The sequence below is a fragment of the Macaca nemestrina genome, chromosome 12 (assembly GCF_043159975.1).
Source record: "Macaca nemestrina isolate mMacNem1 chromosome 12, mMacNem.hap1, whole genome shotgun sequence".
Lineage (NCBI taxonomy): Eukaryota > Metazoa > Chordata > Mammalia > Primates > Cercopithecidae > Macaca > Macaca nemestrina.
Genome location: NC_092136.1, coordinates 124,773,091 through 124,796,648, shown reverse-complemented (window position 1 = coordinate 124,796,648; position 23,558 = coordinate 124,773,091). Strand labels below are relative to the sequence as shown.

General features: G+C 49.0%; 1 protein-coding gene across 18 annotated transcripts in view; it reads right to left on the bottom strand.

The window, feature by feature from the left end:
- The window catches only part of LOC105476270 (PBX/knotted 1 homeobox 2), a 330,030-nt gene that overhangs the window by 205,813 nt on the left and 100,659 nt on the right, over positions 1-23,558 (bottom strand). The window contains exon 1 of one of the 18 annotated variants that reach the window (XM_011732036.3): positions 22,595-23,248. The exons of 16 other annotated variants lie outside the window; for them this stretch is intronic. The gene's annotated coding sequence lies outside the window, so the exon portion shown is untranslated. Of the gene's footprint in view, positions 1-16,654; positions 17,887-22,594; positions 23,249-23,558 lie in introns of those variants that run through there. One more of the 18 variants, XM_071076015.1, reaches the window with a different exon arrangement.

Sequence of the window (23,558 nt, the reverse complement as noted above, 5' to 3'; positions counted from 1 at the left end):
TTGACTTAAGGGACAGCAGAGAATAATTAAGACACCTTAAAAACGTGCGTCCACTTTTTACGTACTATATACCCAAAGGAAACAAAAGTGGTGACTAAAGCAGATACTTGTACACTTCTGTTCATAGCAGCTTTATTCACAGCAGCCCAAAGTGGGAGCAACCTAGTGTCCATCAACAGACGAATGGACAGACACAGTGTGGCATGCATGTGTCTACATCCAATGGAATATGATTCAGCCTTAAGAAAGAAGGAAATTCTCACACATGGATGAACTCTATATGATTCTACTTGTATGAGGTACCGAGAGTGTCAAACTCAGAGGCAAAAAGTAGACTAGAGGTTTCCAGAGGTTCAGGTGAATGATGAGGGACTGGGGAGTTGTTGCTTAATGAGTACGGAGTTGCAGTTTTGCAAGAGGAAAGGTGTTCTGTGGATGGATGGCAGTGATGGTTGCACAACAATGCAAACGTACTTAATGTCACCAAACACTAAGGCTCATTACTGACATGCACCATCTAGCAACCCCTTCCCTCCCTCCCCCAGGTGACTCCAGGACAGCCTGTACAGGGTGTCATTGAGAGCTATCGGGGTGCTTAAAAATGCTTAAGATGGCAAATTTTATATGATGTATGTTTTACCACAATTAAAAAATATGTATATATGCCACCACTAATGTCTCCCAATTTCTATCAAGAATAGTAAAAATAAAGAGCCTGAGATCTTTAGGAGTAGGGGAAGGAGCAGCTCATCAGTCCAAGGAGAAGATAAGGGAGCCAAGGCCTGACAGACAGAGCAAGGAACCCAGAGCCTCCCAGCTCCAGTGGAGAGAAGTCAGGGGAGAGGCTGCCAGGGAGGAGGGCCTACGTTCCTGAGGATGGGATGGCTGGGCCAGCCTCCAACAGGGAAGGCAACTCCAGAAAGCTGATGCTGGAAAAATGAGCAATGATTTAGGATTTGGAAAAAAAAAAAAAAAAAAAACCCTCGTGAGGGTAAGAGAAGGGGGCAACTAAGAGTATAAGAGAGTATCTACACTCCTAGTTGTACCGTCTAGAAGTATATCCACAGCAATAAAACAATAAGCAGGAAATCTAAAAGAAGAGGGGAATAGGAGGAAGAGAAACAGATGAGAGGATTTGGGCACCTAATGTGATACAGCAGTAATGGTTTGGCGTGTTGGAAAGCAGGTAGACAGGACCTAGGAGATGGCCCTTGTCCTGATAGTGTTACGACTCTGTGCACATTGCCCTAACTCTCTGAGCCTGAGCTTCCTCATCTATTCAACCCAGTGGCTGTACCAGAGCAAGAAGAACCTTAAGGTGGTAGCGGTCCACAAATCCCTGGAAATTTTATCCAGAATAGTATTTGTGTGTAAGTTTTTCTGGGGAGAGGTTTACAGATTTTACCAAGATTTCAAGGCTGTCCACATCCCCTGAGAGGTTAAAAATCAGTGGAGAAGACACTCACTAGGTTCACATTCAGCCAGAAAGTTCTACAATTCCAAGAAATCTTGGACCAGACACCAGTAAATCTTTGGGGAGTCAAATAAATCCAGATGTTTATTCCTGCCTTGCTTGCCACACAGACATATTATAAAAATGAAATGAAATAATCATATACTTTGAAAAGTTAATATTATGTGTCTTGTGCAAGTAAATATTGCTGCTGTTGATTCACAGGAAGCAAGAGAAATTCTGCAGCAGGCCGAAAGGAGGAGGCGAGAAGCCGCTCCTCTGCTTCTGGAACAAAGGCAGTGCGAGGAAGGGATGTGAAAGTGCCACAGGGTGATCCCTGGGCTTCCCTCATTTGGTTGGAGATGAAGAGGCCTTTAATTCCCCTTGTGGAGAAGGGTCTAGCTCAGAGAAAAAAAAGAAATACAACCTACCCAGGAGGTGCAGCCCAGAGCAGACACACACATCTCTTTGTGCTAACAAGTCCTCATTTTGCATCCGGCTTTACTTCGGAGGAAATTTTCAACTGTGTGACTGAGAAAAGTGACTGACTCAGGGGAAAACAGCACAGGCAGAGGACGGTATTTGGCACCAGAGAGCCAGCCCCAGACTGGAAGTCCTGCATCATGACTAAGCCAGGGTCGCCAGGCCAGAGGGGACATTGCTACCATGGGCTGTGCCCTCCAGGAGTAGGCCAGCCCAGAGGCAGTGGGTCGGGAAGCTGGAGTCGGGGGCAGCTCAGTGCAGAAGTCAGTGCTAGAAGTGAGATGGTTGGACCTGGGCAGACTCTTAGAGATCATCTATCTTGACCTCCTCATTTCACATTTGAAGAAACCGTTCAGAGAGTGGTGGAGACTTACTTGGAGAAGTCCAGGATTGGAAGCCACACCAGTAATTCCCTTCATTCATTTACAAAATGTTTTCTGAGCATCAGACCCTTCACTAGGCTGCGGATCAATGATGAACAACAATTCCAGTTCCCTGCCCTCAAGGAGCCCACAGTCTAATGACGGGACAGACAACCAGCTGACTTGGGAGTTAAGTATGATTCAGCAGCTATGTAGGTCCTGCAGGGCGGGTTCCCCCCACCAGGTGTTTCAGAACCTTCTATTAACTCCCCTTTGGGGCAGGTACATCCAGACAGGGGGCATGGCGGGGGTAGGCCATACTTTCTCAGACCAGTGCTGGAGGGAGTAGAAGGAATTTCGCTATCAAATCCAAGCCAAGCTAACAGTCATTGGCATCTCAGAAAAGGTGCCGTCCAGGCAGCCAACCGAAAGCCATTGGAGGGAGCACCCAGCACCCAGCCCCCGGGGGAGGGAGATGGTCCCCACTCCAGCAGGCCTGCCACAGGCCTCTCCAAAGGGCACCACGGCACTTCCCATTCATTATTCCCTAACTCACCTCCGGGGGTGGTCCTGAATATTGTTTCATAAATAACAAGGCTCCAGCTTGTTTCACTGAGGTTAGGCAGATGTGTACGGTGCTGGCTGATTATGAGGGAATTTGGCTGTGCTGAATGGTTCTGGGAGGCTGATTCTCTGCGGAGGGGTGGCTCAGTGGAGAAGACAGCCAGTGTCCCCACCTGGATCTAGGATCACAGCAGGATGCTGAAAGAGCATTTGTTTCCAATTGTTCTTAGCCACTAATTTGGCTCCAGGGTATAACACCAATCTGAGAACAAACGGAGTAGGAAAACTGCCTTTCTGAGGGAGGCCTGATTTCACCATAAACACGGGAGGGGTGGGAGATTTCCTGAGTTCACAGCACAGGCCTCCGCCTCCTGGGCAAGGCCAGCAGCTTCAATCTCCAACCAGGAGTCGCCCTGGCTGCATGGCCATCTGTCTGCCTCACCTGCGCATGGCTCCTCCAAGGGGCTCCAGCAGAGGACAGATTACTCTGATGGCAGGTAGATAAAATGGGATCCCTCGCTAGCAGTAACTACCTTGAACAGTCTCTCTCCTGAGCAGCTGACAGTCTCCACCTGGCACCTGCCAGCCACAGAGCTTGCAGGTGGCACAGGCTGGATGGGCTGGCCGGGGCAACTCCCCAGGCATGGAGGGGCCAGGGAAGGCCCTGTTGAGGCAGGACTTGCTGGAAGAGCCCTCTGTTGGGCTGCAGGAAGGTCCGCCGGAGACACCCATCAGTAGAAGACACAAAGGCAGCTGTGTTTCTGACCAACTGAAGAGCTAGCAGCGTCCAGGGGCAAAGGGGAAAAGCTGTGTGGGTAAGGCCGCGGCAGCCGCTGCCTTGTCAAGACTCATGTGTAAGACCGCCAGTAACAAGAGGCCCTTCTTGTCACTAAATTGCCTTCTTGTGGCTTCAAATAACTGAATCAGAGAACTTTCAGTGGGACCCTCTTGAAAGCCAACGAGGAGATACCATGCCTTTACCAACCCTTGTGGCCTTCACTCACAGCCTCCCAGCAGCAATGTCATAGTTTCTAACCCAAAAATGCCTTCCTCACCAGCATGTGATTTAGCTATTCAATAGCTTCCTAGATTCAACATAGTATAAAAATACTGGAGGAAAGAGGGCAGTTTTGTTTTGTTTTGTTTATCTTCTGGAAGTCAAAGTACACGCCACATAATCTTGGCGTTAAAGTTTATGAACCTTGTTCAAAAAGAAAACTCTCAGGCTCTTGCTGATGGCGTCTTTCCTCTGCTTTTACACATATTGCTAACAGACTAAGTTACCTGGTACCTTGAGCCTCAGCTGATTAGAAGTATTAAAAGAGGGCCTGGCATGGTGTCTCATGCCTGTAATCCCAGCACTTCGGGAGGCCGAGGCAGGTGAATCACTTGAGTCCAGGAGTTTGACACCAGCCTGGCCAACATGGCAACACTCATCTTTATTAAAAATAGAAAAAGTTAGCTGGGCATGGGGGTGGGTGCCTGTAATCCCAGCTGCTCGGGATGCTGAGGCAGGAGAATCACTAAAACCAGAGAGGTGGAGGTTGCAGTGAGCCAAGATTGTGCCATTGCACTCCAGCCTAGATGACAGAGCGAGACTCTGTCTCAAAAAAAAAGGACTGAAAGAGGAAGAGTGTGGGCTTCCCCAAAAGGTAAACTGAGGCATGGAAGGTTGGCCAAGGAGTGAGCTAAAAGGCAACCCAATGTGTCATTAAATGAGGCTCAATCATGTTCCAGGTAATTTACTCAAGAACACAGGGAGGATGTCCACTTGTAATATTTACAACATCCTCAGGGTACTTGAAATAAACCGTTAGCCATCTAGAAAATCCCAGATGAGAATCCTTCTTGGTGGTTCCAGGCTGCCAGGCTCTTCCTGTAGGTTGTCTGGTGTGTTCAGAAGCTGCTTGCATTCACTCCTGACTAGGCTCGTTCATTCACTCAACACTCATGGACTCCTCCAGTTGCTGGGTCACCCCAACAATGCAGAAAGCAAGATGAAAGCAGAGACACCTTTTGATGCAACACACACACACACACACACACCAGGAGCACCTATTACACATTAGGTGCCTGACAGATGCACATTGTACAGATGTTAGAAAAGGCATCTGGAAAGAGCAGAGGCAAGACAGTCAGACTGTTCTTTAACCTAGTCCGTAGGTACTTAGGTGAAAATTTTTGTGAGAAGGGGCTATACTCATTCGGGGTTCAACTAAAAATATCACATTATGAAAACGTCAAACTGCTCCGCCAAGACAAACAAAAAGACAACATAGCCTCAAGCCTGAAAAAAATGTGGAGAAGATCCCCCCCAGGGCACCTCAGAGAAAGGTTGAAGGAAAGGCCTCCATGTCAGTCCCAGAAAAAATTCCCCACTGGAAGAGAGCAAGGGGTGTGACTCAGGATGAGGAAGGACCCATCACCGTGGCCCCAAGGCAGTTGTCACCCCTCTGTGGGCTCAGCTTCCTCATTCAGACATGGAACAGTTTGGGGCCATCAGTGTCTGAAGTGCTTCCGGCGTCCAGGTCAACAGGTTCCCAGCTTTGTTCAAGGGCCGATTCTGCTTGTCCCCCTGATTTCTTTTCACCGCAGTTTTGAAAGGCGTGATTCTCATCAACAGTTCCTCTCCAGGCACCGGCCAATCACCCAAAAATACACATTCGATTTCTTCCTAACCGTGTGAGGTCTCTGCCTCAGGTGCCCAACCAGGCGACAGCAAGTGATTCTTCTTCCCCTCCCCAGCCGGGCAGGCAGTAGGCTGTAGGTCATGGCACTACTGTCATTTTTGGGGACAGGAAGTTTTTATGAGACCCACAGGGGGTGGTGGGGGAGGAGGAGGGATTCCAGCAATCTGCCCTGAAGAATGCAGGTTAATAATTTATATGTGCATTTGAAAAAAAAACCCTACTGAAACAAATTGCATACAAATTGTGTGACAGTCGAAGGAAATGTGCCAGTGTTGCTCAGTGAAGCGTAATAAATATATGCAGCCCATAATAACAAGTTACTTAAACTCAGGGCACTATATGATTTATTAATTGTCTTCTAATCCTTTCCAGCTACAACTAAACCAAGAGTGTGGCAGCATCTCACATACTGACTTACATGCCTCCAACACCAAACAACGTGGCTGCCGTCAGCTCTCAGGTCCACTTTTCAGTCTGGCCCCCAACTCTGCAGACAGGCCTGGAGCATGGTAGGCTGCTTAGTAGACTGCTGTTCTCACCAAAGGGGGTAGATGTGCCCCAAACACACTGCACTTATCACATGGATGCCACACACCTCAAGCTCATTTTGCCTAGAGTTCCCCTCACCTGGCTTCCCTTTCCCATCCACCTCTCCCACTGCCATCAGTACCAAGGTGCCCCTGGGTGGACACTAACCCCAGTAGAACATAGTCCACTGTCTCCTGGGATGCCCCAGTGCCAGGCTCACAGCCCCAGAGTCCACTCCAGCAGCAGCTGGGGAGCCAATTAGATGGTGAGAATTTCTTTTTTTTTTTTTTTTTTAGACAGAGTCTCACTCTGTCACCCAGGCTGGAGTGCAGTGGCGCGATCTCAGCTCACTGCAACCTCCGCCTCCCAGGTTCAAGCAATTCTCCTGCCTCAGCCTCCCAAGTAGCTGGGATTACAGGCGCCCGCCACTACATCCAGCTAATTTTTTGTATTTCTAGTAGAGTCAGGGTTTCACCATGTTGGCCAGGCGGTGATTCGCCTGCCTCAGCCTCTCAAAGTGCTGGGATTAGAATTAGAACAGAAATGGGAGCAGAACACAAAGTCCTGCCCTCTCTCTGGGACCCACTGACCCAGCAGCCGCACTGACCCAGCAGCGAATGTAGGATTTTGCTCTTGTGTCCGCTGGTTGGGTCTCCGCCCTGTCCCTAGTGCTACAGATGCTGGCCTTTGAAACTTTGGAGGAATGTCCCCTCTGCTTTTGTAGTCAGAAATACTGCTTCTGTGTATGGATGGATGGATGGGGAAATAGAACAAGGTCGGATCCTAGGTAAGGTGTGACGGGAGAACTGCAGAGACTGGATTCAAGAGGTGAAATGATTCCCCTGGGCCGATTGCCCCAGTGACCTGCCATTGTTTCCTTCTCCCCCAACATGCTTCTCTCCGGCCTTCCCATCTCACAATGGTGCCATCTTCCGCCAGGTACCCATGTCTGGAGCCATCTCCGATGCTGCCTCTGCCTTCTCCCTCAATCCCACACCACACCGGTGGGGATTCCACGCCTAAAAAAGACTTTTCAAATCCATCCCTTCTGTCTCCACTGCCACTGTGTAATTCGGAGCCCAGGGGTTGGAAATCAGCCGCTCTTGGCAGAACGCAGCCCCAGACATTTTGTGGGAATTGCACAGTGTTTTTGTGTTTTGTTTTGTTTTGCTTTTAAAAAGGTAATATGGAACATGGTTCAAAAATCAAAAAGTGTAAGAAGGTAAACACTGAAATGTTTCCCTCCCATTCCTGTCTCCCACCTGTCTAAGCAAACACAAATACAGATTCTTGTTTTTCCCTTTTTAGACACACTTTTTATGAAACTTGGTGAGTTTTTTTTTTACCTTTTTACACATATTTTGGAGATCTTTATCAGTACAAAGAAAACTTTCTCATTTCTCTTTTTAAATGAATAGTATTCCATTGTCAGGAAATTCCATAATTTAGTAAGTTGGTCTTCAATTGATGGATATTGGGTGCTTTCCAATCTTTTGCTATTACAAATAATGTTACAAAGAATGTACTTAGACATATGTCATTTCCTGTATGTACAAGAATGTCTTTAGGATCATTTCCCCAACATGAAATTGCTGGGTCAAAGGCATATGATTTATCATTTTGATGGTATTCGAAATGGCCTTTCAAAGGGGTTGTGCAGATTTACACCATAAGACAGTGTTTCCCCAGGGCCTTGCCAATAGAATGTGATATCAAATTTTTTGGCTTTTTGCCCATTTAAAAGATAAATGAATAATGGTATCCCAGGTTAGTTTGAATTTGCATTTCTCTTACTATGTGCAAGGTTGACCATTGTCTCATATGTTAAAAGCTATTTGTATTTTCTTTTCTGTGAATAGTCTGTTCACATTCTTTGCCCATTATTTTTTCTACTGGGTTGTGTTTTTGTTGTTGTTAATTTTGGGGAGCTCTTCATATATTAGGGAAAATAGCCCTGTGATATGAGTTGTAAAAATTTTTCCCCAGGTTGTCATTGTCTCTTAACTTTGCTTATAATTTTCTTTTTTGAGATAGAGTTTCACTCTTGTTGCTCAGGCTGGAACGCAATGGCGTCAATTTGGCTCACTGCAACCTCCACCTCCTAGGTTCAAGAGATTCTCCCATCTCAGCCTACCAAGTAGCTGGAATTACAGGTGCGTGCCACCACCCCCGGCTAATTTTTTGTATTATTAGTAAAGACAGGGTTTTGCCACGTTAGCCAGGCTGGTCTCGATCTCCTGACCTTAGGTGATCTGCCCGCCTTGGCCTTCCTAAGTGCTGGGATTACAGGTGAGAGCCACCATGCCTAGGCTGCTTATAATTTTTGATGGTAGTTTAAAAATTCTTAGTTTGAATGCCAACAGGTTGAGAACCAACATTCTCCCACTGGCTGCAGCCTCCACTGCTCCCTATAATTTTGCAGTTGACGTGCTTTACCCTTTTTGATTGCCAGCCTGGACATGGTTGTGACACCTGGAACTGCCACTACCATCTTGTGACCCAGAGGAAAACCAGGTGGAAAACAGAGCTAACATCCCGAGGATGACAGAGAAAGAAACTGGGTGCTTGTGGATGTCATAGATCCCCTGAATTTCTCCAACCCTAGAGCAGTTCTGGTACTGAACTTTGTAACACATAAGAAACGAAATGCCTCACTCTTTAAGCCTTTTGGGGTTGGATTTGCTGCTACTTACAGTCTAAGGCTTTCTAACTGATACACATCTTGACTGCTCTTCTTACAAAGGTCTGGTCCCCTCTAATCCATGCGCACTGCTGCTCAGGCCAATATTCTAAAATATAAACCTGGCAGTGCCACTCCCCATCTAAATATATGCACTAGCTCCCCATCTCCTGCAAGATATCATCCAAGTGTCTTAGCTCTCACCCTGTCCCTGCCTACACCACCCAGCCTTGCTCACACCTCTGCGCTTTTGCTCAGCCTGTCCCTCCTGCCCTGAGCACCCTTTTCCTCTTTCTGCTGTCTAATTCCCAGGACAGCCTGTTCTGGCATCACCTCCTACAAGCAAACTTCGGAACAAGTTCCTGTCCCCGCCCCCTCACTGCCATGCAGCACCCAGAGTCTTCTCTACGGCTGCACAAACCCCAGTGTCCATGCATGTTTTACAGGGCCGAGCACCCACCCCACTCACTTCCCCATGAGTTCCTTGAAGGCAGAGACAAGGTCTTATTCACTTCTGCATCCCCAGTACCCAGCTCGGGGGCCAGCACAAGCTGGTGTTCACGGGGTTTGCAAACCTGAATGGGGCTCCCCCGTCTCATCCTGTTTGTTCCCACAGATGCCCCCTCAGGCCTCCTGCATCCAGCTCCTCAGAACCAAAGCCTTCCCACCCAAGTCCACATCACATTAAAGAGCAGTTAGAAGAAAGGCCCTATCCAAATCTGCCTGCTCTAAGAGGAGAAGCAGGTGACCTGCTGAATCACCAGATCAAACAGTGCCATCTGCCTCAGCATGGGCTTATGCCAGGGTCCCCAGTGCCATAGCAAATCATCTAGTGCAACAGAAAGTTGAGGTTAGGAGCTGGGTTCCTAGCCACTTACTAGCTCATGAATTCTGACAAATTACTTAACCCCTTTGCAATTCAGTTTCCTTATTTGTGATGGAGGGATCAGGAGGCCAGTGTGAAGATGAAATTAGTGTAATTGTCTCACATAGAAAGTGCTCAGTAAATGACAGCTATACTATTCCCCCTCCTAGGTTCAAAACCACCTCCCTAGGTAAATGCGGAAAAGTCCACGCAAAGTAGACCCCAAACACTTCCCTAGGGTGGGTCTCTTTTCCAGCTCAAACAGCAGTATGAGGACCACACAGCAAAAATATATTCATGGGGCAATCACGCAGAGGGAGAGCCGATGTGCACTGACACTTCCTGTGTGCCCGCCTGCGCTAGGCACTGTCACTTCCTGTGTGCCCGCCTGCGCTAGGTGGCCTCCACCTGTTTCCACGCACATTCCTCACAACAACCCCACAAGGAAGTATTTGTAGCTGGCCTTGCAGTGAGGCTTAGAGGAGTTAACAATTGCCTAGTGTGAATGTCCATGGCCATGATCCTGGCTACGTGGAAGCGTGAAGATCTGAACCCAGCCCCACTGGGCTCCCGCCTGAGTTCTTTTCCTTGTCGCATGTTGCCTGCAAACTACATGGAGTGAGAGCTGGTCTGGCAAATCTAGGACTTGTGATCCCTGCTGATTAAGCCTAATAAGGTGACCAGAGAGGAGCGTGGAAGGAGAGAGATCCAGGAGTGGGAAAGGAGGGGATGAGAGAGTGGAGAGAGAAGCTCCTAGAAAAGGCTTCTCTCCTATCACCAGCGTGCTGTTGTCTGGAGGGGTGTGTGTGCACATTCCTGTGTGTGTGACTCCACGGGTGGGTGTTCCTGCATGTGTGTGTGACTCTGTGTGTATGACTGGGTGTGACTTTGTGCGTGTGTGTGAGAGAGAGAGAGAGACTGTGTGTGTGTGTGTGGGTGTGTGTGTGTGTGTGTTTTGAGGGGACAGGGAGCCTTTCCCAGCCTGGCCTCCTGCCTACTTTCATGCACATGCACATCCTGGCCACACCGAGCCTGAACATGCCCCATGTGAACTCCGCGTGTGGTCAACAGTGGGAGTCTTCACCTATTAATACGCCTTTAACAAGGCCCCCCTGTTGCAGGCTGTTCAGGCCAGCCACGTGACCTCAGTGGCACCAGCTCTGTTACTAGCCCCTGACTGACCTGGCTAGACTGCTGAAGGGACAGCAGGCGGGAGGAGGGAGGGAGGAAGCACCTTCACAAATGCAGTGGGCTTCCCTGGACAGGGCTTCCCCAATCCAGAGCGCTGGGGCAGAGAGAACTCTGGGAAAGGCGCCTCTGCCTGGGCGTCTCTCAGTTTTCACAGACATCCAGAGCACAGGGGAAAACACACACCCCTTCTCATAGGAGCAACACTTTTGAAGAAGAGGGAAAGCAGTGGGGAGGGAATGAGGGGAGAAGGGGCAGGCTGGGTTCTCAGCCTCGCTGCCTCCCCAGCCGGGTTTCTCAGGCCCCCTCAGCATCTGCCAGGACTCGCCCTGCTACCAGGACTGCCCTGAGTTTCTCTCTCCTCTCCCTGCTGGGTGGAGGCAAAAGCAACTTACCCCATCTGACACTGTCTATGGGAAGGCAAATGGGGCCCAGAGAAGGGCCCAGGGTCACACTGTGGCCTGTCAGGAGCAGACGGACTCGAAACCACAGGTCAGGCCTCTCCCTGCCTTAGTCCTCTGGCTACTCATGGCTCTGAAGTCCTCTAAGCCCTGGTAGACAACAGCTGTAGTTAAGGATTTTCTCCTTGAGCAGGACAAAAGGAGTTAATCTCATGGGACCTGACCCAAGGTGAAAAAGAGATATTGTTGTTTAATGTAAAAACATCTCCACAGCCGGGGTAAGCCTCATTTTCTGTATTCTTTAAAGCTTTTGAGGACCTAGTGTTCTGAAATCAATCTGGAGAAGCAATGAAATTGACCAATTCAAGTCAGCAGCAAGCATGGACTGCAAGGCCCTTCTTTATCCATTCCTTGGCTTCTCTCGTGTTGGCAAAACCAGACGCAGAGACTAAACGACTGAGCGCTGTAAGTGACCACCTAGGCCTGAAGAAGACCTAATCATCCGGTCTTGCCGGGGCCTTACTTCCAGTCTCTGCTTTTAACTTATGAGAGGGTAATGGGAAATAGTAGTTAGTTAGTTAGTTAGTTTGTTAGTTTGTTTTGAGACAGAGTCTCGCTCTGTTGCCCAGGCTGCAGTGCAATGGCTTGATCTTGGCTCACTGCAACCTCTGCCTCCCGGGTTCAAGTGATTCTCCTGCCTCAGCTTCCCGAGTAGCTGGGATGACAGGTGCGCGCCACTACGCCCGGCTAATTGTTGTATTTTTGGTAGAAACGGGGTTTCACCGTGTTGGTCAGGTTGGTCTTGAACTCCTGACCTCAGGTGATCCGCCCGCTTCAGCCTCCCAAAGTGCTGGGATTACCGGTGGGAGCCACTGCCCCCGGCATGGAAATAGCAGTTTATATCCTGTGCCTGCACCTGCTTTTCTAGCTGGATGACCTTAGGCAAGTTATGCTCATTTTACAGGCGAGAAAAGTAAGGCACGAATGGATCTCAGGTCAGCCTGAGTCACAGAACTGTAACATACACAGTGCTGATTCGCCAAACTCACAGTCGTGAGCCCTCTCAATGGCCCCCAGCCTTTCAGCCATTCTAGCCTTGATTAGAAAACCAATGATTACTGCACTAACTCCCAAGCCCCGTCTTCCTGGTGGGGGAAGAACAGCCTTCTTGCAGCAAGCTGATATTTGGACAATCCGAGAGCCTCCCAACTGCTCCGGAAGACGTGGCCTTCCCCTCCCAGGACCTAGCAACGCTGCCAAAACAAGAGGAGAAAGCGTCCAACAAAAGTTTGTTTTCATGGAGATTTTATTTCCTTCGCGGGAGGCTCTCCCACCACAGATTTCTCTTTGTTGGAGCTTGCATTCAGAAGTCACCAGATACACAGCCCCTGACCCCGCAGGCCCTCGGGGGATCTCACGCCTTTATCTCTCCTCCCAGGCCCATAGGCTGCCTGCTCCCCCTCTCAAAAGGCCCTTTGAGCCACTATGGATAGAGAGGGGTTCTCAGAGTGGACAGAAGCCTTGGAGGGGCTGAGCTGTCCACATCAAGGTGGGGAGGGGAGAGAAGAGAGAGAAAAAGAGAAGGAGGGTGGAGAGGGCAGGATTCTGTGTCTAAGGGCTGGCAAGGAGTTAGAGAGGTTGTACCCCATCCCCTCCACCCCTCAGGCAGGGGCTGTGTTACCGGATTGAAGGTGCAGATGCTAACTAGGAGGTGCTGACAGCAGGACGCAGACCTCACAGGCTGGTCCCCAGGGTGTGGCTCAACTTGCACCTAGGCAGGGCCAGTCCAGGCAAAACTCAGAAGGGGATAAGATTTGTCTTAGGTAGAGGAGCCTTTCCTTTTTGCCCTTTTCAGGATCAGCTGTCCTCCCAGGTACACAGTTTAGACCTCTTACTCTGGCTGTCACTCTCAGCCAGGAAGAAAAGGAGCTGACAACACCAATCCATGCCCCAGAGCAACCCCTCTGAGTAGGGCATTCAAAAGACGGGGAGAGCAAGGGAGTGAGAGGGAGAGCAAGAGCGAATCACAAGAGGAAATGCTGAGCTCTGAGGAATAAACTGGGAATGGTAGAATTTCAGGTTCAAGGGCAGGTGGGGCTGGGAGGTGGCCACTCATGGAGCCTACTCAGATGACAGCCTAGCTCTCCTCGAAGCCTCCAAGAGGTGGGTCCTGACATGGGATGGCACAGCCTGGACCTCAGGGCCAGGCAGAGCTGGGTTTGATTCCCCATGCTACAATTTGCTAACTTTGTGATCTTGGGCAAGTGACATAACCTCTTTGGGTCTCAGTCCTATCATCTGCCCCCATGGAGATAACATCCTCTCCAGGTTTTCGTGAGGAAGTGAGGTAGTCGAGCCAAAAGGCCAAGCCGGGCACCTGGCATGCAGTAGGTGCTGGAAGCCCCTCCCTGGCCCTCCTGCGAGGACTGAGGTCGGGGTGGCAGAGGCAGTCCTTGTCTTTACTTTCCACACATGTGGTTTGGGGCTTTTTCCTCTGTGCGTACCATCTCACCCTCCTCCCAGATCGCATGTAGCCAGAATTGTGGTAGAATTTGAAATGTTCACATTTTAAGTGTTTTCTAACTTTTGGGCCAGGCACAGTGGTTCATGCCTGTAATCCCAGCACTTTGGGAGGCCATGGCAGGCAGATCACTTGAGCCCAAGAGTTCAAGACCAGCCTGGGCAGCATAGGGAAGCCTTGTCTCTACAAAAATTACAAAAACTAGCCGGGCGTGGTGGCGTGTGCCTGTAGTCCCAGCTACTCAGGAGGCTGAGGCGGGAGGATCATTTGAGCCTAGGGGGCAGAGGCTTCAGTGAGCCCTGATTGTGCACTATACTCCAGCCTGGCTGACAGAGTGAGAGATCCTGTCTCAAACAACAACCACCACCACAAAAATCTTCTGTCCTGAGGAGGCAGTGGCACTGACAGCTTACAAAGCATTTTTCAAAACCAGCATATTTTCTGTTCCTCAAATGGTCTTATTCCCATTTAACAGATGAGGGATCTGAGAGTCAGGGATCCAAAGCGACTTTTCCAAAGTCATCCCATAGGTAAACAACAAAGGTAAGATGAAGGCCAAGGCTTGTCTAATGTCTGATGCAGACGCGAGCTCCACACTCTCTGCAAAGGGCAGGGAGAGATGACAGATGTGAAGAAACTTGGGGCTTAGACACAAAGCGACGCCACAAAGGATGACAGCATTTTGAAGATGGTGGAGAATAAAATTTTAGAGCCTGGATTTAAAAGACAGGGGGCTGAAGGCATCTCAGAGGAGTGCCTGTGGGCCAAGGAGGCCGAGAGTGAGGGCAACTTCACACAATTTCAGTGGTGAGGCTAGGAGTTCAGGGAAAATTGTACTATTTCATCCCTGACCCAAAGATCTGGGGAAGAGAGCCCTGGGCCTGATGGCGGTGTAAGAGGCTCCATATGAGGTAGACACACAATCTGTTGAAGTCTACTTCCCAGGTTGACCTGGGCCAAGTCCAAGTGAGTTCTGAGCCTAGACCCTTAATTGCCATCTACCCACAAGATCTCCACCAAACAAATAAACAAAGGATGTGGGAGCAACTAGGGAAGGCCATTGGTCCTAACTGTAGAACCAGCCAAGAGGACCTCCAGCTAGGGACTGGGTCTATGGATCATGGATCCTGCCTCCTCTCCACAGGAACCACCTAGCAGCCCAGGGATATAAAAAGCCCAGCTGTGAAGTTCCTTTTCCCTCTCCTGTCTTCCCTCCCTGTTTAGTGCAGTCCCCTGGTAACACTGAGCTCTGACAGGCTCTTTAAGAATCCCCTCCTAGAATCGCTTGAACCCGGGAGGCGGAGGTTGCAGTGAGCCGAGATTGCACCACTGCACTCCACCCTGGACAACAGAGCAAGACTCCATCAAAAAAAAAAAAAAAAAAAAAAAAAGAATTGCCTCCTATTTTCCCGTCCAGTGTTGACCTGTCAGGGCCACGTCAGATACAACGTCAGGCACAACCACACCTGGGTGGGGAGGAGAGGACCAGAAGGATTAATCCTAGAGGACATCCTGCCCAGAGATTTCCAGGATCTCAAATCCACCATTACCAGCTCCAGAAAGAATGCTCCCCGTCTACCGCGTTTGGCACACATAAGACTGGTTACATGTTTCTAGACTGATCTCCTGCTTAACCAGCTGCAAAGGAACTCTTTCAAAGGGAAGATGAGGAATCCCTCCTGGGTCCAGGGAAGCCGTGAGTCTATATTGTGAAGCAATTTCAGACAGTCTCCTCTTGCTTTCAAATGTACTTAATCAACATGAAAAGGATTGCAAGGGCTGGAGCTCTCACAGGTAGAACTAACGGAGAAGAATAATGTTCATAAATCATTTAGCATACAATCCAAACAGGGGTGTATTTTTTTTCTTAAAGGAAAAGACAATGCCAAAGAAATAGAGCCATATAGGAAAGCAAATACATTGTGACTTGTCCCCACATGTAGTGTGTCTCCAAGTAGGGCAGGGCAGCCTGTTTACATCACTGTCAACTGCAGTCTGACCCTCAATACTGATTCTCCAGCTCCGCTTCCGCCCCCATTCCCAACGCTCAGATCAGCAGAGGAGTCAGCACCAAGGACGGACAACTGATCAAAACAGCTGCATTCCCACCTCCCCCTGCAGCCCAAAGCAGCCACTAGCTCTCTCCTGAGCAGCCGGCTCCACCCCGGGCAGCTAGGCCTGAGCTGGAAGCTGCAGCTAGGCCAGGAGGGCAGGCCCGGAAGACCCAGGCCGCATTCTTCCAGGACCCAGCTCGGAGAGGCCTTCCCTGACCACCCCAGTAGAATAATGCCCCGGACCCAGGAGCTCTCTGCCAGAGACCTGCTTTCAAAGCAATTATTACTAGTTGACATTATATTATATAGATGTTTATTATATGTCCCCAACCAGGATCTAAAATTTATGACGGAAAAATATTTACGTGTGTTGTCAACAGTTGTATTTCCAGCACCCGGAACAGCGCCTGATACATAGTAGGTACTCAGTAAATATTTCTAGAATGAATGAATGACTGAACAAATAAAGGAATACATAAAAATTCATCCTTCTCTCTCTTCCAGGTAATGTTCCAGATTGAGAAACCCCTGCCTACTCCAAAGTAGGAAGCTGCAGTTGGGAGTGAGAAGTCTGTTGGGGGTCTCTGCTTCCGACTGTCATTTTGACCCAGAGGAAACTATCCCTGCTCACCAGCCTCACCCTCTCCAGCTGCAGAATGGGAATCACTCCAGTGCAAGGAAGGAGAGGGAGGAATCAGGGGAACTGACGTTCACTGTTTTCTCCAAGTGCTGTGCACTGTGCAAGGCACCTGACTGACAAGCATCGTCTCATTCATTCCATACAACAACCTTCCTTCAAGATTAACATTATTATTCACATTTTATAGATAAGGACACTGAGGCCCAGAAATATAAAGTAACTCACCCAAACTTGCACGTGTAGAAAGTGACAGAAAGAAGGTTTCAACCCAGATCCTGAAACCACTTCTACACAACAGGACACCCCAGTGTAAACTTACACTGGGGTAAACTTACCCTTTTACCCCTGGAAAGGACACATCGCTCCCGAAGAAAACTCAGACTCTGCCCAGTGGAATTTGAAGATCCTGAACTCTGCACTTTCCCAGAAGTAGGAGGCGGGACAGTGAGGGTGACCAACTTGTCCTGGTGTGTCTGAAACTTTCTGGGTTTTAGCACTAAATTCCTATGTTCCAGGAAACCCCTCAGTCCCAGGCGAACAGAAACCCTTGACCTCCCTGAGTGAACGCAGCCATAGCCAGAGACCCTGAAAACTCTGAACCAAAGACCACGGGGTTTTCTCAGAGGGAGCACATTCTTCACATCTCCCCACAGGCAGTGAAGGGAGGGCCTCGCTGTGCTGCACCCCGTCAAACATCATCCAACACTGCACCTGCATCCACATTTGTGCCCACGGCAGAGGGAAGAGCAGGAACCTTCAAGGCATCATTGCCTTCCTGTGCCCTGAATGCAGGCTTTGGCCTCAGAGCAAGAAAAGCATGGGCTCCTTCCCTAAAGGGTGAGATGACATCCCCAAACAGAGAAGGGGCAGATTCCTGGAATTCCAGTCAGTGAGGCTTTGGTTTTAGCCAGACTCCCTCCAACACAAAGAGCAAAATTCAGGACTGCCAATGAGTTCCTAAGAACCGCTGGCCCATGGGATGGACTCTCCAGGACTCCCAGATCAAAGGATTCAGAGGGAAAGGTCACCTCTGCGGGATCCTCTTTCTGCACAAGAAGCTGTCCTTCTATTCTCCAGCCAGAGGCTGGCAGAACCCTTACTGCATTGCTTCATTCTCCTGCTGCCAGAGACACGACCTGTGCAGGGCTCAGTCCCCCACACCGCCACTGCCTTGCTTCACCTCCAGTGATGGTCAGCGCGCGTCCCGGGCCACCTCTGACCTCAAGCAGGTGCTGATCTGGTCTTTCTTCTGGGGCCAGGGATAAAATAAGAGCAATACCAGCCCAGAACTGCAGCAAAGACCAAGTGGACCCGAGGGTGGGCGTGAAGAACGACACCAGGGTGGGTATGAGGGTTGCACGACTCCCTCCTGCTTTTGAGGTTTCTATTTTCAGGGCCTTGGGAGAGGGGCCCTTTTGCCTCTTTATTTATTTATCCACAACAAAGATGGCTCTGATCTACATCTTGCAGCCCTCGCTTGTCATCCTCCTCCTCCCCCTCCAGCCTGCCCCATCTACCACTGTGTTACCCTGTTGCTTTATGAATGTTCTTCAACTTTTTCATTCGTGTTTTCTGTAGCCATTGGTTCTGTGTCTTCTGTTTTCCTAATTTTCTTTCCTTCTTCCTCAGCATGCTCTCTTTAACCTCCCTCTTCTTTCCTACTACCCCAAAAGCAGAACCCTCCTTCTCCCCAGGCTGACCCCACCTGGTCTCTGACCCTCCATCCCATAGTGATGCCTATCAGTTGTGAGTGTGTGTGTGCAGGTGTGTGTGTGCAGGTGTGTGTGTGCAGGTGTGTGTGTGCGCGCACATGTGTATGTGTACTTTCAATCTCCTACTTGGGCTACCTGCCTTGATTTACAAACATACAAAGTGTACCCAGACCCACAGGCATTATACTGAAGTGGAAAGAACCCTGGCCCAGAACGCAGGATCTCACCTGTGACACCTCTTGGCCCTGCCCATTTCAGAGACTCAGCTTCCTCATCTGTAAAGTGGATTTAAAGCCTCCTTACCTTGACTCCCTTAAATGTTGTGAAGACTAGGTAAGACAAGAGACTTGAAGTGCTTTGCAATTCATAATATGGATGTAAAGAATTATGTAATTTTTTAGTTATTTTCTTAGCCCTCTGGAATTACATCCCTCCCATCTCTCTCTTCCCTTTCACCACCAAACTTGTGAAAGAGCGATTAGTGCTCACAGCTGCCACTTCCCCACTTCCCGTTCTCTCCTGAAACCCGGATACTGGCCCCACAACTCCAGTGCAGCTGCCATTGAGGTGGCCAAGTACTTCCATCCACCCGAGAAGTGACCATTTCTCAGTCACAGGCCTCCTTCACTCAACACGTCCACAGAAAGCAGCACACGTCCCCTCTCGCTCCCTGAACCTGCTCATCTTTGATTCTTTACTATTTCTGTTAATGGTACCCTTTTCTTCCAACCACCCAAGCTGTACAAATCTGGGAATTCTTATTTATCCCTCACGACCATTCAAACTCTCTTCTACCTCTCACCTTAATCTGCAAACAACTGAGACCCCACACATTCCCACACAGGCACATTTTAAGCTCTAACTGGCCCAGTTTGCACATGTGTCTCTCATATTCACTTTCTCCTGTCCCATTACCAACATGCTTGCTAAATCCTTCATTACTTCTCACTCTCAGACCATCACATTTGTCTCTTCACTCACTCCTCTCTGCTGTGATCTGCCTTACACATTAGTGTCAGCAAGATTTTTCTAGTGCAAAGTCTTTTCTTGTTACTTCTTACATCAAAAACTTGCAATGGCTCCTTGTGGGCTCTACAATAAACAGCAAATTCCTACACCTGGCGTGGAAAACCTCCCAAGACATGGCCCCAATCTAACTTTCCGGGCTCAACTTACACTCTACCTCTGTGCTGTGGCCACACTCTCAGTAAATTAGTGTATTTCAGGTCCCATGACTACACTCCAAATTTACCTGCCTCAGGGCCTTTGCATATCCCTTCTGTCTGCTGGAATGCCTGTTTTCCACTGATGCCTATTAGAACTCTACTCCTCCTTCAAGCCCAGCTCAAAAGCAATTCTCATCCATGAATCATTCCCTGGTCACCCCAGGGAGAAGTAATGTTTCCTCATCCAAACTCATAGCATGTTGCCTAAGATACCTTTCATCTTTGCATTACAGCTACTTATATTTGTCCTATCTCCTCTATTAGACACATTCATTACAGAATTCCATTCAGTGCATTTTAAAATCCATAGTAGTTATGCAATCAATATTTGTTGAATTTAAAAAATGGATGACTAAATTAAGTCTCCCTAGCAGGTTTCAATCCAAGGACCACATGTAGGCTTTGCTGACTGATGGCTGACAACCAGAGGCCTCCTCCTCCATTCAAGAGTCATTTGGCACAGCCAGGTCCACAGCCAGCCATGCCCCTGACATGCTTATTCCCACCTCTTCCTCACCTCCCAACCACCCATATCCCTCTCCAATCTCTTCCACCCTGACTTGCCACTAAAACCTCTCTCCCCAGGTGCCAGTAGCTTTCATGCCGACAAACGGAGGGATACTCTCTTACTCTTTCCCTTACTGGATAATTCGGTCCTTGTTTCAGCTGACTCTCATTCTCATCATCAAGCTTTCTACTCCTTTGGTTCAGCAATGCCACCCTTTCCTGATTCTCCTCCTAACTCTCCTACCCTCTCTGTGTCTCTTGGGGTTTCTCTCGCATCATGTTTTAAACACCGTGTTCCTCTGGATTCTGCTTTTGCCCACTGCTCCTCCCGCTCTGCACGTGCTCTCTGGGAGAGCTTATTCACCTGTCATGGGCTAGCGGCGCTCACATTTCTATCTCCAGCCATATTCTTGAATGTGTGTATTTAATTTCCTGCTAGACGTCTCCAGCTACACGTTCCATAGATGTTGGAATTCAGTATGAAAAGAAGACAGAAAAAGGAAAAATGAAGAAGGAAGGAAAGGAAGGGAGGAGGGAGGATGGAAGGGAGGAAGGGAAAGAGAGAGAGAGACAAGAATCTATCTTCCGGAAGACCTATTTTTTTCTTATGTTTCCTGTGACAGTTATTGAAACCACCACCCACCTAGAATGAGGTCAAAACTTGGAAGTCTCCCTGGAGTCCTTCCTTTCTCTTACTCTCCCACATACAGATGAGTCCCCCACCCCCGTACCTGAAGATTTTTCCTTCTAACTAGTTCTGGAACCCAGACCCTCCCTCTCTCACAGCACCACCCCTCCGCCCAGGCCCTCAGACTCACTCGCCTGCAGTACTGCAATCGGTCTCTCACTGGCTTCCTGGTCTTGCCCACGTTCATCCAGCCATCTTGTACTGCCAACGTGATCCTTCTAAAACACAACCTAAATCACTCGCAGCTGAAATCCCTTCATGCTAATGCTGGCTGCAGTTTACTGAGTGCTGTCTTTGCTCCAAGATGGCTGTTAACTTGTTATGCTGATTAGCTCACTCAGTCATCACACCTCAATGAGGTAAGTACTATGATTTCGCCCTCTTAACAGATTAGGAAATTGAGGCACCAAGAGATGACGTTTTTCGCTCAAGATCACCAGCTCACAAGTGGCAAAGCAGGGCACCTGGCTGCTTCTCAGCCACTATTTCATGCGGCCTCTTCAGGGGACCCCACTGGCTAGATAAGAACTCTACACTCCTTAGCAAGGCATTCGAGGGTCTCTGTGACCTGGCCCTGGCTGCTTTCCCGCTCATCTCTTGCCACTCCTTGAACCAGAATCCTGATCTGCTTACTTTTTGCACACACACCATGCTGGTTCATGCCTCCACGCGTTTGTGCAAAGTAATCTCTCATTTAATACCCCCTCCTCTACATTTTGACCTAACTACTCTCTGCTCAAGTCAGGTTAGACGGCACCAGGACTGGTTCCTGCCAACCTTCCGAACAGCATCAGCCTGAGCCGACTATCCCTCTCCAGGGTGCCCACACCCCTTGCCCTTAAAGTTTCCTTCTCGGTTCTCCCCACGCCCCGACTAGAGAGTAGGCTCCTCGAGGGTGGGGACTCTGTCTCCTTTGTCTCTGCACCTGCAGAGTATGACACAGTGCCTGGAACACAGTGAGTGTCCCATAAATATGCACTGAGCTGAGCTCCATCCCACCCCAACCAAGGCCCCGGTCATTTCAGATCACCCCAGATCACCCCAGTGCACAGCCTTCTCTTTCTTCCTGGAATTCCCTCAGCACATAGAATCTGCGCCACTCATTCAGTGATTAATTAATCCTGTTTCATCATGTGACGTCTCTTGCATTGTAATCTTCATTATTTAACTTTTTATTGTTACTTTTCTTTCCATAAATTGCCTTTCCATTTAGAGGGTAAAGTCCTTGAAGATGGAAGTTAGGGGTTACATTACACGTGTATTTTCATCTTTTTAAGTATCTTGTAGATCTTAAGTCCCCAATAAATGTACAGTGATTTAATTTAACACACTCTGGGAAAGTTGAGATGAGGCTGCCGTGTATGTCTGGGGCAGGGCGTGGCATAAGAGAGAAGCAGGGAAACACATTTTAAAACAGGGGCTACTTAGAGAGACAGAATATTTGGGCTGAAAGGGTTGTAACCCAGTCTCTGCTTATCCTAGCTCCACCCCTAGTGAGAGAGTCACCTGATGGCTTTGAAATGAATTTTTACTTGATGTAATAAAACATAGTTACAATTATGAATTCGGAAGCAGAGGTCACAAAGTATGCATAAATGCCAAAATGTCCTCCCTGATCAAGAAGTGGCCTGCCTGGCCTGCTAGACACTGAGGAATGTGCTGCGTGAAGAACATGGCTGTGGGGAAAGACCCCATCTGGGCCTGGGTTCAGACTTGGCCTTTCACCAGCTCTCCCCTGCTCCCCACCGTCCTCCCTGGAAGGGACTCCACACCCAACAACACACTTTCATTAAAAAGAATGTCCAGCCCCACTAGGTACCAGGCATATCAGCAGAATAGACACAGAATGGATACAAAATAAATGCCAAGAACTCAGACCTCAAAAAGGATCCATGATTAAAATACGTATGGAGCATCTTCTAACTCACTCCTTTCTAGGAGTAACATGTAATGAACGTGTAAGGGACACAAGCCCTGTGCTCAGCAAGATGCTGAGTTCTGGGACTAGAGTAGCAACAGCAAGAGTCCCTACCTTCCAAGGGTCAAGAACCGCTGTGTGGAAGGTACCACCGGGATACGAAGGAAGATCAGACATGGCGCTCGTCCTCTGGGAGTGTACAGTCTAGTTTTGTAAGATATGTACAGCGTTCTCTGAGAGCCAATCACACCAGTCTCTGCTAAGCACCAAGCACAGGTATACCCCAGGAGCTCAGAGCAGGGTAAGGAAGGGGTAGATTCAGCTGGGCCTGGAGGAGTGGGAGAGAGGGTCATAGCGGGAGAAAAGGAGTCAGCAGAGGGAGAAGGACAATAGAAGGCAAACCTTAGAATGTCTCTGACTGGGAATGTGTCTCTGACCGCGAATGGGGCCATTCACAATTGAAATGGGAGTGATGTGACAGGGGAAGGACCCATTACAAGATAAGCGAGCTCCTTTAAGGCAGGTAGGCTTGGAAGAGAGGTCTGGAATTAAAGCCATCAACTTCCCCAGAACTCACATGGATAAAACCAGAAGAGTCCCAGGCAGCTGGGATGCATCGTTCAACCTATGACAATGGGATTAAACTGGGAGCTTGAGCCACAGGACATTGATGACTTTTTACTGAGCAAGCACAGCACTGCTAAATCCACTAGCCATGTGCCACTCACAGTGTGGCCAGAGACCAGCAGCATCCATGTCACCAGGAGCCTGTTCAACACAGAATCTCAGCCCCACTCAGACGTGCTGATTCAGAATCTGCATCTTAACATGGTGCCCAGGTGGCTCCTTTGTATTGTACCTTAACGTTTGAGAAACAGCTTTTTTTTTTTTTCTTTTTTGAGACAGAGTCTCGCTCTGTCGCCCAGGCTGGAGTGCAGTGGCGCGATCTTGGCTCACCACAAGCTCCGCCTCCCGGGTTCATGCCATTCTCCTGCCTCAGCCTCCCAAGTAGCTGGGACTCCAGGTGCCCGCCACCACGCCCAGCTAATTTTTTGTATTTTTAGTAGAGACGGCGTTT